Raw genomic sequence first — 14,771 nt, forward strand, 5'->3', positions numbered from 1 at the left:
CCAGATACAACAAATCTGTGAACCTGATATAAAAATTCATAATATGCTTTTATTTCCATAGGAAAGGAGGATAATAATGCTCTCTGAAAGAAAATATAAACACTGCACATTTATTTTTAAAACTGCTTATAAGTAGACCACTATCCTCTTGGAAACTAATTTCTGGGTGGCAATGAAATACACTCTTAAGGAAAAAGTTGTCAGACACAATGTGTTTGTATCTTAAATATGTTAAAATATTATTTTAAAAGAGTCAAACATCTATCTATCCAAGGTACCACAAAGATTCAGATTAGAAAAAGTGGTACTGCCACAGATTGCTACCAGGTAAAGGCTAGCATGCTGACTTCTTTAGAGGGTTCATGAGAGTGATATTCATTAACTTGCTGATTAACCACAACCCAGGTCCAATCTGAAGCCTTATAGCAATTTGATTTTGTCAGCATCAATACGGTAGCGCCACCTTTTAGAAGCAAACAAAAATTAATCAAACTAACAGAAATCAGAATATAAATTTATTAATATAGAATGAAAAATATAACTGTGACAGAAGCAAGGATGCCTGCTCATGGACACATGACCAATACTTTAATTACAGCCAGGTTTATATGGATAGCCCAATTATAATCATAAGGTTCCTAGGTATGCATGGAATCAAAATTAAGGAAGTAAGAAGAACTGAATATTTAATGGTCTTGTTTCATTCTCTCAATAATTGTTATTTTTGTGGGGTTTTTTTTAAATAAATACTTTTAAAATTCACTTTTAGAGAGAAGGGAAGGGAGAGGGAGAGAGAGAAACATCTACGTGAAAGAGAAACATTGATCAACTGCCTCCTGCACATCCCCTACTGGGGATCAAGCCCGAAAGCCAGGCACGTGCTCTGCCTGGGAAGCAAACCAGCAACCTTTTGGTACAAAGGACGACACTCATCCAAGTGAGCCACACCAGCCAAGGACCATAATTTTTTTTGTTTGTTTGTTTGTTTGTGTGTGTGTGTGTGTATATATATATATATATATATATATATATATATATATATTTCTTTATTGATTTCAGAGAGGAAGGGAGAGGGAGAGAGAGACAGAAACACCAATGATGAGAGAGAATCATTGATCGGCTGCCTCCTGCACACCCCCCACTGGGGATCAAGCCCACAACCCAGGCATGTGCCCTTGGCCAGAATCAAACCCAGGATCCTTCAGTCCGCAGGCCGACACTCTATCCACTGAGCCAAGCCAGCTAGGGCTGTTTGTTTTTTTTAAATTAAGCAACTACTATATCCAGGCACTCTTCTAGGTGCTAGGGATATAGAGATCGCCCATTACAGAGAGCTCATATCTAAGCAACAGCTAAAGAGTATATATTTCACAGAAGTTTACTGTAATATTATTAAAAGCAGAAAATTCTGGAAGTAATCTAAATGTTCAAAATAGAGCTGTGATTAAATAATGATAAATCCAAATGATTTAAAAATGTAGCTCTTTTTTTTTTTTTTAAATATATTTTTATTGATTTTTTACAGAGAGGAAGGGAGAGAGATAGAGAGTTAGAAACATCGATGAGAGAGAAACATCGATCAGCTGCCTCCTGCACATCTCCCACTGGGGATGTGCCCGCAACCCAGGTACATGCCCTCGACTGGAATCGAACCCGGGACCCTTGAGTCCGCAGGCCAACGCTCTATCCACTGAGCCAAACCGGTTTTGGCAAAAAATGTAGCTCTTTATAAACAGTATTTTTAAGCCGTAATTCATGATAGGAAATTGTCATGATGCAATGTTAAATGAAAAAAGCAGGCTATAAAAGTGTACGGAGTACATACATATATACATGCATTTCCTATCCCTTTATATGCATCCAAAAAGTCATCCAAGTATTGTAAATGATCACTTTTTCTTTTTATCTTTTTGAATTTCTTAATTCCTAAAATAGTATTAATTGTCTTTTATCACTAAGGGAGAAAAATTGTCAAAGTAATTTCAATCAAAACAACACCAGGAACTCTACAGATTTATGTATTAGAAACTGGTCAGCAATACCAGTCCTTGAACCTCTGCCTTTGAACTCTGAGAGAGAGCTTATCTTTTCCTAGGCCTTTAAGGCAGTGGTAGCCAACCTTTCGGACCTCACGAACCACCAGTAGTCCGTGGACCACGGTTGGCGACCACTGCTTTAAGGAATACTCAAGAATGAGCAATACAACCAAGTAACACACCCTATGTTTTCTTCCAACCTAGTCTCTTATTTCTAGCTGTCTGCTGAATATTCCAACTGAATGCCTTACTCACATAACTCCTATTTAATTATGTCCAAAAATAAATGCGTAACTTTTCCCTATTGCAAACCTTCTAGCAATCACATTACTGTCTATGGTAATAACCTTTCTCCCATTCAGAATGCTTGGAAAACAGCCTAAATTCATCTCTCCTTTTCCCATTTCAAGATCATTAATAAATGCTGTCAAAATCTCTCTCCCAGTGCACCTTACTCTTCCTTCTTACTTCCACCATCCTGTCAGTCCAGGCCCCGATCGCACTGTCAGTGACATTACTGGACCAGCATTCGCGTGGGTCTTCCTGATGCCATGCTCTTCCATCTTTAAGTCACAGCTCCTTATGCAGAACTTGGAAGATGTCACCCACTGGCTCAGAAACTACTAAAGCCTTCCCCCTTTCTACCACTCCAGTCTATGCCTGGCTTTTATTAAACCCCATAATTTGGATCCACCCTAACTACTTAACTTGATTTTCCGTTATACACCAGTCTCCTCCCTCATCAACCAACAGACATGCCATAATCAATCTTACCACCAAGCCTTGGAATATCTGAATTTAAAAAGAACAAGTCCTTCCTTTCCCCAATATTCATATTTAAAGAATTTAATGAATTTTCCTCTTCTACATAGCTTTTCTTGATTAACCTCATTTGTTTCACTTTTCAGAATTTGTCTATCACTTATTACGAATCTCACAATTAGGCATTTACTTCCACACTCGTGTAAGTGGATTTACTGTTATATATGTTAGTCATCTATTAAATTCCATACTTCTTGAGGACAAGAGCCATTCCTTATTCTGTCCCCCACAATATTTAGCATGAGGCAGAACTCACAGAAAGTACTCAATATTGGATGACTGATCCAGCAAGAAATGATCAACTTCAGTTCCTGCCTCATTTAACATGCATGTAGTGGTTTAGGCAGGTCAAGCACCATTCTAAAGGATATCATAGGAGACTCTTAAGCACATTCTCATGAAGTCCTTTTAGATATAATTCTGTAGTGATGACAGAGGGGTATGCCCTGTATTATTCCCAAAGTTCTAGGGAATAATACTTGGTGTTCTCTAAGTTTAAACACCTTCCAACCTCCAGGAGAACAGGCACTAGGTCTTTTGAAAGAGTGCTTTGATTGGAATGAATGTCAAAGAGAACTGCATAATAAAACAAACGACCTGAATAGAGAGTCCTGCTTATTCATAAGTCGCCAAATCTCACTGACCCTCAGTTTAACTCAAGAGATGCCATGTATATAAGCCAAACCAATGGACATGGACAACAGGGGGATGGGAGCATGAGTTTGTGTGTGTGTGTGTGTGGGGGGGGGGGGGGTTGGGGGTTAATGGGGGGGATGAGGACACATTTGTAATACCTTAACTAATAATAATAAAAAAAAATAAAAAAATTAAAAAAAAAGAGATGCCATGCTGTTATTGTTTAAGGGATAGTAACTGCCAACTGATGAGAAGTATTTTCATATGTGCCGTTGTAGTGCCCATACAGTGGGGCCTTGACTTACAAGTGTCCCGACTAACGAGTTTTTTGAGATACCAGCTGTCTCTCGGTGGATTTTTTGCATTGAGTTGATAGACTAATTTGAGTTAACGAGCTCCTTAACGAGCTTGGCCTCCGAACGAATTAAACTCGTAAGTCAAGGTCCCACTGTATTTATGAAGTTCTTTGGAGTCTTCAAAGGGCTTTCTACATACCTGATCTTTTATTATCTGACCTTTCCTAAATACTGGGTGAAATGGACACAAAGTATTATTTAAAACAGAGTTTATATATAACACATATTTTGTTATATGGTTGGTATGAGAATGCAATTTTATCCAAACACATGTTCCCTCTTATTCTTCCCTTCCCTTTCTGCCACCTTCTGCCTAATTAGGACTATCCATAATTTATGGTTTAAGTCTTAAAGGTTTTATAACATTTCAGAAATGTGCCTATAATTTTCACTAATATTTACAGTGTATCAGTGTCTGTTTCTCTTTCTGCTCAAGTCTAAAAACAGGGAAGCACAGGTACATACACATCTTTTTATTAAACCCAAAAATATTTTATTAAAACAATCTGTCAATTTTTGCATAACAATACACCCAGTGTATTTTTAGAAAGGATTACTGGCAGTTTGACTTAATCTTAAAATATAACACTGGTCCCACCAGTGGCACCTGGAACAGGTGTTAGAGGAATTTGACATCTTTTAACCATCTGCATTTCTCCTGCCCCCACCCTATGCCTCTCCTGCCAGTCTGCAAGCCTTCTTTTTCTTTTCCTGTTCTTGTCTTTCACTTCCCTTCCTGTAGTGCCCATAAACTTTTATTATTATCACTAAGGGCACTAAAGCAAACACAGCTGCCAACAAGCCTACAAATAATACAATGGATATAATTCTAATGGGAGTCTACAATTAACTTTTTGGTTGTCCTTAGAAAACAGCTTAACTATACTCTGTTTCAGTGGCCCAATCCACAAGACAGAAAAAAATAAGTGGCTGTATGAAGTAAACCTATGTGAAGAAAAAACCTAGAATGCTTTTCAGCTCCAGCAGTCTAATATAGATTATACACACAAAGTTCAGAATCATGATTTGCAGGTGCAAGTTTCTGAAGGATGAAAAATGGTGGGACGGGGGCAAACTAGAGATAATGTCTGACACCATTTGACGTTGAAGTCATGCTAAGCTGTTAAAATATAGGAAGGGTTAAGTAGAGAAGACAGAAATAAATCAAGGCTAGACTCAAAATTAAAGAACTTTAGCACGAGATATTACAGTCCTGGGAAATTTTTAAGGGTTCCATAAAACTTTATGGGAAAGGGACATAATTACGTTCCTACCACAATCCCCTCCGTCAGTCAAGTGCTCTTGGGGCTATGCTTTGATGCTGCATTCTCCTTACACAACCTGAGTTGCTCTACACGTTCATCAGAAAAAAAGGTCTTCTGTGGATTTCTTTCTCTCTTTATCTCTCTGGCTAATGGTATCCTTACTTTATCCACTTAATTTCACAGAAAGGAAGCAAGAGACAGTTTATCACTGGCAGTATACTTGCAGGCTGGGGCGGGGGGTGAAGTGTAGAGGGTGGGAAACACAGCATAGGTTCTTATACTAGGATGCAAGAAACAACAGAAACACAAAAGCTCAGAGCGCTAAAGCTGGATAAAATAAGCATTTTAAAAATGGCAAATAAAAAGTTATTTTATAAAGCAAGTTCATCTATCCTATCCAGCCACATGTCCCAATCCTAAAATAATCCAGGTTCTTGTGGCTGCCTAAACAGTCTTTACATCTCTATGGTATAATGTCCTCCTGCTGCTTGTTGGCCTGAAAAAACTCCAACTCAGCCTTCAAGTCTAAGCTCTAATACTACCACCTCCAGGCAAAGCTTCTTTGATTCTCCCAAACCCGTGCTCCATTCCCTTAAGCGCTCCTCACACTGCTCCTTCACTACAGCAGCGGTGTGATATTACAATTACTTCTATACCTATGAGTGTAGCTCTGTGGGAGCACCGTGTCTTTCCATCACCGCATCTCCTGGTACACTGGACGTACCTCATAGGTCAGTGATGGCGAACCTATGACACGCGTGTCAGAGGTGACACGCGAACTCATTTTTTTGGTTGATTTTTCTTTGTTAAATGGCATTTAAATATATAAAATAAATATCAAAAATATAAGTCTTTGTTTTACTATGGTTTCAAATATCAAAAAATTTCTATATGTGACACGGCACCAGAGTTAAGTTAGGGTTTTTCAAAATGCTGACATGCCGAGCTCAAAAGGTTCGCCATCACTGTCATAGGTCATCCCATAGGTTTTGACACATATCCATCGAGTCTCTTTCTTCCAATCCAACCTAATTTAGAACTTCATTATCTATCTCCTAGATTATTATTATTATTATTTTAATATATTTTATTGATTTTTTACAGAGAGGAAGGGAGAGGGACAGAGAGTTAGAAACATCGATGAGGGAGAAACATTGATCAACTGCCTCCCGCACACTCCCTACTGGGGATGTGCCTGCAACCAAGGCACATGCCCTCGACCGGAATCGAACCCAGGACCCTTCAGTCCGCAGGCCAACACTCCATCCACTGAGCCAAACTGGTCAGGGCTAGATTATTATTTTTTTAATAATTTCTTTTTTTTCAAGGATATGCTATTATTGATTTTAGAAGAAGGAAGAGAGAAACATCAATGTGAGAAACATTGATCGGTTCACCCAGTATGTGCCTGACTGGGGATGGAACCCGCAACCCTCTGGTGTACAGGACAATGCTCCAACCAACTGAGCCACTGGCCGGACTCTCCTAGATTATTTAAACCAGTCTCTTCATTGGTCTTCCAATTTATGGGTCCTCTTCCCTGAAATCCACTCCACATTCATTCTTGCCACTGTAATCTTACCAAATTACAACTTTAATTAAATGTACCAGGTTGAGCAGTTGATGATGCAGAGAATGAAAAGTTGAAAAACACCTGTTCTCTAAGCTCAATGGGCTCAAATCCAATAGGGCACAGAGAGAAGTAAATAATTAAGTAAATAAGTAAATAATTTATCAGGTGTTATAGAAAATATCCAACTCATGCTAATTCTTGGCCTGGTATGTCCTTTACTTTAAATGGTCAATCCTTCCTAATCTCTCCAGTCAGAAGCAATCTCTCCTTCCTCTGCTCCCACAGTGCACTTACCATTTTCTATTTGAGTTGATGCCCATGTATTATGTCTCTTACTAGATGAAATCTTTCTAAATGGAAGGGCAATATATTTTACATGTCTCTATTTTGCCATGGCACCTAATACAGTGCCATGCAAATAGCTGATAAATGTTGAATTACAATAGCTAACCTCACTAAAATATTAAGAGTTTGTGATTCCTTTAGGATTTGCTAGTATTAAGAATATCAATGGGCCAAATATATGCAATTCAAGATTAAAATTTTTCCACTCTAGCCACTAAAATATAAAAAGTCTATTCTGTTTGGCTAGATAATAGTGGACATATGGGGAATATCCTCAACCAGATTTGAAAGATGTGTCCAAACGAAATGGACCTCTATTATGAAAACACAACAAAAGGCAACTCCCTAGTTCTACAAGCCAGGCATCCAGCCTCTGTGACAAATACAGAAAAACTTTGAAGGGCAAACATGGTGTGGTGTTTCCATAATGGGGGCAAGTCAATGAGCAAATACTTTAAGTAAAAATGCCCACTTCTTAGTAAAAATCAAATTCACTGAGACAAGAAAATACTTTAAAAGCAGATCATTAAACGAGCTCTTTGATCGCTCAAATAACACAACTTTCCAGAGGGGAATACGTATAGCTTTTATCCATTCTTTAAAGTCTACACCCAATTTCCTGCAACAGTGCTACCATAAGATGCCTCTCCTTATTAGGATCCCCAATTCTTTAATTTCACTTTTGAAATTATGTCTGTCCTACCTCCACCCCATTCTTTCACCATAATTGTTTTAGTTAAATACAACAGTTGTGTGCAGAATGAGGTAGACAGCAACTCAACTATCATTCACTGAATGACAAGAATTAAAGACTTCTAACATTTCATGATTTAAAATGCAGCACTAAAATTTCAACTTCTCAATTTTTGCCAAAAACAAAGCTCAAAGCTCAAAACTATAAACACCTTTTAAGAAAACGCTGTGTCATAATGACATTTATCTGCTCCTAATTGGCTTGAATGAAATCAGACCATCTGATTATATCATTTATTCCAGCATTAAAATTGCTGAAGGCAAAAACTGTGTCTCATACACTAATTTTATGGAGTCCTTAGCAAGCTGCCTCTAGCAACTTTTAATCTACAGACCTGAGTTTAAGTTTGCTATTAGAATTAAGTAAGATATATAAAAAATGCTTTGTAAAACTATATAGCATAATACAAACGTAAGGTGTTGCTAGTATTATTACTACAATAAGCTCTCTCTAAGAGCAAGTCTCCACTATAGGATATCTGAATAGAGCTGAATTATTTATGTATATTTTTTCCAAGAGAACTAATGTTTGAAATGCAATACTGTAAATAACTCCTAAAAAAGGGAGGAAGGAGTGGGGAAGAGGGGAGTAAGAGAGAAAGCAAACCTGGGTCTTAGGGATTGATTTCTAACTCTTCCACTTACTATCTACCTATGTGACCCTGGTCACTTCACCTCACTAAACTCCAGTTTCCTCATTTGTAAGTGGGGATTAAATGAGAGAATACTTATATAAAGTACTTAGCACTATGTCTGCTACATCGTAAGTGATAAGTAAATGGTTACTGTTACTGATTAAATTAATGTTACATCCATACCCTAACTGATGACATTCAAGAAGAAAAAGGAGCCAAGAACATGTCAGAATGGAAGCTGATATACAGAGATCTAAGTTTATATATTACTGTAGGGAGACAAAGTTTGAGAAACATAGATTATACAATGCATTTTCATATAAATAAGCAAATAAATTACTTACTGTGTCTCCAGGATTGCTGAAGAATCTAGAGAACCGAAGCCAATATCACCAAGTCATAAAAGCAGAATAGCAATGACTGTATGGAAGGAGAACAGGACCAAAAAATCAAAATCAAAACTTTAAAATGTGCTTATTAATGTATACAGAAGCTTCTTTGTTTCCAGACTTTCAATTTTCTAAATTTTCATGAAATGAAAGCTAGACCCCACAGCAAAGGCACAACTTGCTTGCAAAAAAATAGATGGTATTAACAATCATGCACAGCCACTTAAGTTTCTGCCATCTTGTCCTTTTTTTCTGGGCACAGTGTTGTATTTGTGGTTGATTTTGAGGTATTAAACATTATTAACTCCACCATATTAAGTAACTGCAAAAGCAGTAAAAGTGTCCCAAAATTAGGAAGAATAGAATCCTCTCCTGAATCAGAGGTAGAGAGAGCAAATAAATGTAAAAGGTAAGAAAACAGTGAATACTGCCTGTGCATATGAGATCAGAGTCTTATATACTGTAACATGAAAAATCCATACCGGTGGAATCAATAAGATTCAGCAGAAGACAAGGAAAACAGGAAACCTTCTGCATGTGTGACCAGAGAATCAACATCATTTCGCGTTGTCAACTGGTCTAATGTTAATTCAGGGGATAGCAAGAAGCTTATTTAAGAATTTAAAAGCTGAGCATAATACAGGTGCTACTATCACCAATACTTACACACCACCAATGTGAATGGTCAGGATGACATGTAACTGCTAAGGTCTTCCCCAAGACTTGTGCAGAGACTATCTATGAGGGGGCTACCTGTCTCAGTGGGTTTTCAATGTAGACAAAACTAGTCTATTATGGGAAACGATGCCCCCAAATTTTCTATCAGTGAAAAGGTGAGGGTATGTCTGGTATGTTTTTTTGTTTTTTGTCTTATTTTACTAAGAATAACTGTTCAAAACCAAACCTGTACTTACAGGAACACATAACTTTGTTATAACAAACTACAGTTGACTTGTAAACTTGAAATTACCAGCTTAGATCCTGAAAATTTTGTCAATAGGGGGTTGGTAAATGAAAATAATATACTATCACCTATTAACTTAAACTGTTTATTAAAAAAAATCTTTTTAAAAATTTTGTTTTGCCACTTTTACCTTATAATAGTAACATAAATATATGAGCTTTATATCCTGACTTTAGTTCTGCTACTTTTCCCAGTAGGTTTTGAGCTCATCAACCATAAATTATCCTGCTGTGGGAGTTTACTAGAACTACCCCATTCAGACAAGGAGAGAGCAGTTTTTATATTCATTCACAAAGACTGTGCCTCTGGAGTTCTTAAAACTGAGTCACTCAGGGCACTGACAAAGGAGTTGAAGGGTCTGCATCTTGCTGGATAGGGAAGGACAGGCAGTACCCCTACCACTGCCTAGATATATTTTGTTTCCTAATCTTTAAATCTACTTTGAGTTTATTGTGATGCCAATACTTAGATAACCAATAACAAATGTGAACTATTCCTGAAATTTCATAAATAAAATCAATTGGACTATTCATTCAACAAAGCAGTATTTACTGAGCAGGCCTATGCTAGGCACAGTGTATTTCTAAAGCACCTTTTGTTTCACAATCCCAAAAAAGCTTTCAAAGTTGCCTTAAAATAAAGTATCAGTGACTGAATGTCTCTCATTTTATACATGTATAACACTCTGTTCAAAATCCTGATTCACGCATTATAAATTTAGCTGTTTGTGGAAATAAAAACTAAAAGGGTTAAACTGGCATTCGATCGTTAAATAAATTCCAACTTCACAATTCAATCCAAAAAATACCCAGAGCCAAGTGATTTTTTAAAGTTACAAGACAAATTATATGATTCAGAAATTCCATTAGGCAATGGAGTTAATACAATTATAACTTCTTATTTCTAAATCCTTATATGTATGCTACTAGGTACGAAGTCAAGTGTATCATAAGTCCCACTCAATGGTTACCTTTAAATTACACAAAGAGCAACTTCCAAAAATTGAATAACTATATAACATGCCAAAAACAATTTATTTACTGGGTTTACATTATTTTGGAGCTCTGTCTAGAAAACTGATTCCTAAATTTAGGTGCCAGAAAAATATATTTTCCCAAATCAATTATTTGAAACTGCTTAAGAAAGATCATCAAGAATGGGAGAGAAAATAAGGAGAGTAATTACGCACAGGGATCTTATATAATTAAAGGCTAATATGCAAATTGTCCCCTGGAGAGTTTGACCCACTGCGAGTTCGACTGCTCGCTATGACGTGTGCTGGCCACCAGGGGGTGGTGCGGAACAAAGGAAGGCCCCAGCTGGCAGCTGGCAGTCAGCAGCCAGGGGAAGGAAGGCCCTGATCAGCCCTGATCACTGGCCAGGCCAAGGGACCCTACCTGTGTGTGAATTTCATGCACCGGGCCTCTAGTACAGATATAAGCTGGAATGTCTGGGTTGCAATGCTTGTTCTACAATTTTCTAGTTATCTGACCTCAGTTACCCCATCTGCAAAATGGGAATAATAAAAATATCTACTTCATATGGTTGTTGTATGGCTTAAACCCAGGTAAATTACTACATGCAAGGGTTTATCAGCAAGTAGAATTACCTAAAGTGTTTGCTTATTATGATTATCGTATGACTCGATCATCCAAATCATCTACACAAATGCCTTGCCCTACTCAGAGCCTTCCTTAACTGGCCTAGTGGAATTTATTACCTCCCTCCTTGACTTCTCCACAACAGGCATTGTGTTTCATAGTTTTTTGGGTAAAATTCCCTCCAATTAGATTATATCTCCTTGAAGACAGAGACCACATCTGAGTACAATGGGCAGCAAATATTGCTCATTGTTGCCCTTCATTTCTCTCTCTAAAGGTTCTGAATAATAATATCCTGCTAGTCAACAAACCTTTACCTGGAGACAGGAGCTTTATATAACCAGTGCACTTAAATACTAATCATACTTTGATAAATATTCTCTTAAGACTTAAAAACTTGGGAGGAGGTGGAAAGGAGGAAAGAAGGATTCACTTAATATTTTTAAACTACTGGTCAATAATATCTTTTAAAATTAATTTATTTTTAAAAATTTCTTATGCTTTAAAAGCTTACTTTCATTATCTCATTCAAAAAGCCCATGATGCTTTTAATATAAAAATACAGTAGCATAATTTCTGCATATGTCATGTCTAATCTAATCATAACTTGCCCATCTGCTGATTTGAATGTAATCATGGGATGCTGGGTGACAATATGCTTGCTTGATTCACCCTACACTGTTTATGTAAAATAAAATAATTTAAACTTGACTTCAAGATGCACATCTTTCTGGCTTTGATTTCTGCTCCCTTTTCCCTCTTAACAATGTGCCATTTACACACACACACACACACACACACACACACACACACACACACGACACACACGCCTTCAATTTATCTAGGATTACCTGAGAAAGCACCTTCTAAAGTATCCAACTTTGGTAACACAATGAGGTGTTGCTCTTACTTAGAGAGAAGAGAACTTTTCTGAAAACAAATGGCAGGACTGAACCCAGTGCTTTGTTACCAATTTCAACAAAGTACAACTTTTCCTTTTGAAATTCATTTTTCAGCATAAAAACTGCTGAGGACACCTATTTACCTGCACAAATATTCCTAGTCTTGATTCTTTTAATTTGATTCTCAACTTTAAAACAAATGCAAAACAAAAAGGCTAAAGAATCACAGCACTCATTTAACATGGTTTTTCTAATTTTTTCATTCCCCAGTGGCAGCGCTTTTCAAAGGAATACCAAAAGTACACCCTATTTGTTTCTCATTCTAAACACATCCCAACCAAGGGGAAACATTATCAGCCATCTTAATAAGAGGAATGGAAAGTGCAAAGCTAAGACAGATTAAACCAAACATTTTCTATTCATTGTACTTCTTTTCAGATCAGAATTTTTCACAGGAAAGTACTTTGAACCTCCGCAATGACAAATGTCATCATAATTTAATAACATTTTAAACTAACTTCCCTCCCCTCAAATAGTCACAGGACTGGCTAATTCACATACAATACCTCCAGGCTACTGGGTAGAGAGTAAAATAAACTTGATTGTTTTATGTATCCTGAGGTACATAAAGAAAAGCAAATCAAACACAAAGACGTTCCCAGTGTCTCACATATCCATACATATACGATTGAGACAAGGAACCTTCAAAGACCTTCACTGGATACAGACAATGGCTTTAACTCATAGACCCTGCCTTCAGGTAGGGAGACCTGGCAAGTGTAAGCCTCCGAAAGACAGGTCTCCCTGGCCAATCCCCATCTTACAACCAGGAGTCATCCATTAAAAAAAAAACACATTGTTTCCTCGGATGTTAGCCGTAAAAAAGCTAAAACTCAGGACTTTCCTGAGCAACTGCCTCCTCCCAAAACTTATCAAAAGTTCATGTGAAATAGACAAGAGCGTTGGTTCTGCATTTTATCTCGTGAAGAACAGATAAGCCACTTTCGGACAAGCCACCACGACTTCCAGCAGCACCACCAGCTCCACGCCCCCCGCCCCCCGCCCCATTTCTTTTTATCTCTCTCCCCTAAACTACACCCCGAAAAGCGACCCACAAAAGTAGCAGCGGTAAACGGGAGGCTCCTGGTTTTGGGGAAAATAAACTTTGCTCTTTGGCTGTCAACCTGACAACTTTCTAAAGGTGAAACGTCTCCTCCCCGACCGGGGACAGCCTTTCGGATGCGCATAGCCAAACAACCCCTCGTCGGTCCGGGTCCGCGACGGCAAAGGTGCAAAAACGGAGAAAATGACATGGGAAGGAGTGTCCGCGGGGCCGGCGGTGGGGACGGCTCCTGAGCCCGGCCGCGCGCCCCGTGCCCCTGGGAGCGGGCGACTTTGCCGGGTGCGAGGCGTGTTGAGCCATCTGACGCATCAGTTTTTAGGAATGGTACCCAAATGCCCCCACGAGGTAGGAGCCGCGCCTAGAACCCCTCCCCTCGGGGGCACCGGCCGGGGGGCACCGGCCGGGCGAGCGGGGGGCAGCCGGAGAGGAGCCACCACGATTGTTATTGTTTACGAAGCCCAGGCAGCACCGGGAGCCGGGCGCTCGCGGGCCGAGGAGCGGGAGGGTGAGAGGAGCCGGGAAGGACAAAGATGCCTTCCCACGCTCGAGGCTGCCTCTCCGGACACGCGGGGCCGGGATCACCCCGGGGATCAAGAGGGCCAAGGCCGTCGCTAGAGCTTCACCGGAGACACTGCCAGCCCCGACATTCACCCGGCTTTCCCTGGACCCCCTAAGACACCCCCCAAGATCCCTCCCTGCTGCGCGTGGAGGAAGGGCAGGTGCGGCGGCCCGGCCCCCCTCGCAGCCCCGGCATCCGCGCACTCACCTGCGTCCGGTCGCGCTAGCGGCCGGCTCAGCCTCCGCACGGACCTCGGCCGGCCCCGCGCCCGTCCGCTCCCTCCCGCCAGCTCCGCCCTCGCCCCGCCCCCGGGAGGTGGGCCTGGCGGCCGCGCCGAAATCACGAAGCGGCCTCCCTGAACTCTCGCGAGCCCTCCCTCCTCGGCGTCTGGGTGGCCAGGCTGTTCCGACTCGGCCCTGACGTCACACGCACCACAGCCGGAAGTAGCCTTCTGTCGTCAGCGCGGGCCTCCAGCCCCACCCATCCGCGCCGGGTGAGTTTCTGATTGGCCCTGGAGGGGTTGACTGGAGAGTCAGCACTGGCCTCCCTCGTCATCCTCGCTCTTTTCCCTCTTGTCTACCCAGAGCTGGTTCAGGTCTCTCTTGAGAGTGGCCCAGTGTGTGGTCACGTTAGTCACCTGTCCTGAATGTGGTCCGAGTTTTTTCCTAGACTTCACAGTGCATTTGCACAATGCAATGCAAAGAGTGTTAGAAAGAGGGGCTGGGAAAAAGAAAGAAAGAAACAGGGGCTGAGGGATACATCTCCACAAATCCACGCACTTTTCAGATTAGGAAGATATGCTCAACCAAGAT

The 14,771-nt window shown here is 40.0% G+C and overlaps 1 protein-coding gene across 2 annotated transcripts in view; it reads right to left on the minus strand.

Moving 5' to 3' along the window:
• The window catches only part of STK38L (serine/threonine kinase 38 like), a 74,345-nt gene extending 60,082 nt beyond the window's left edge, over positions 1–14,263 (minus strand). The window contains exons 1-2 of one of the 2 annotated variants that reach the window (XM_081083708.1): positions 14,167–14,263; positions 8,766–8,841 (exon numbers count right to left, since the gene is read on the minus strand). The gene's annotated coding sequence lies outside the window, so the exon portion shown is untranslated. The remainder of the gene's footprint in view (positions 1–8,765; positions 8,842–14,166) is intronic. The other variant, XM_081083707.1, reaches the window with a different exon arrangement.
• Positions 14,264–14,771: the final 508 nt, after the last annotated feature.

Source organism: Myotis nattereri, assembly GCF_964212035.1.
Source record: "Myotis nattereri genome assembly, chromosome: 2".
NCBI lineage: Eukaryota > Metazoa > Chordata > Mammalia > Chiroptera > Vespertilionidae > Myotis > Myotis nattereri.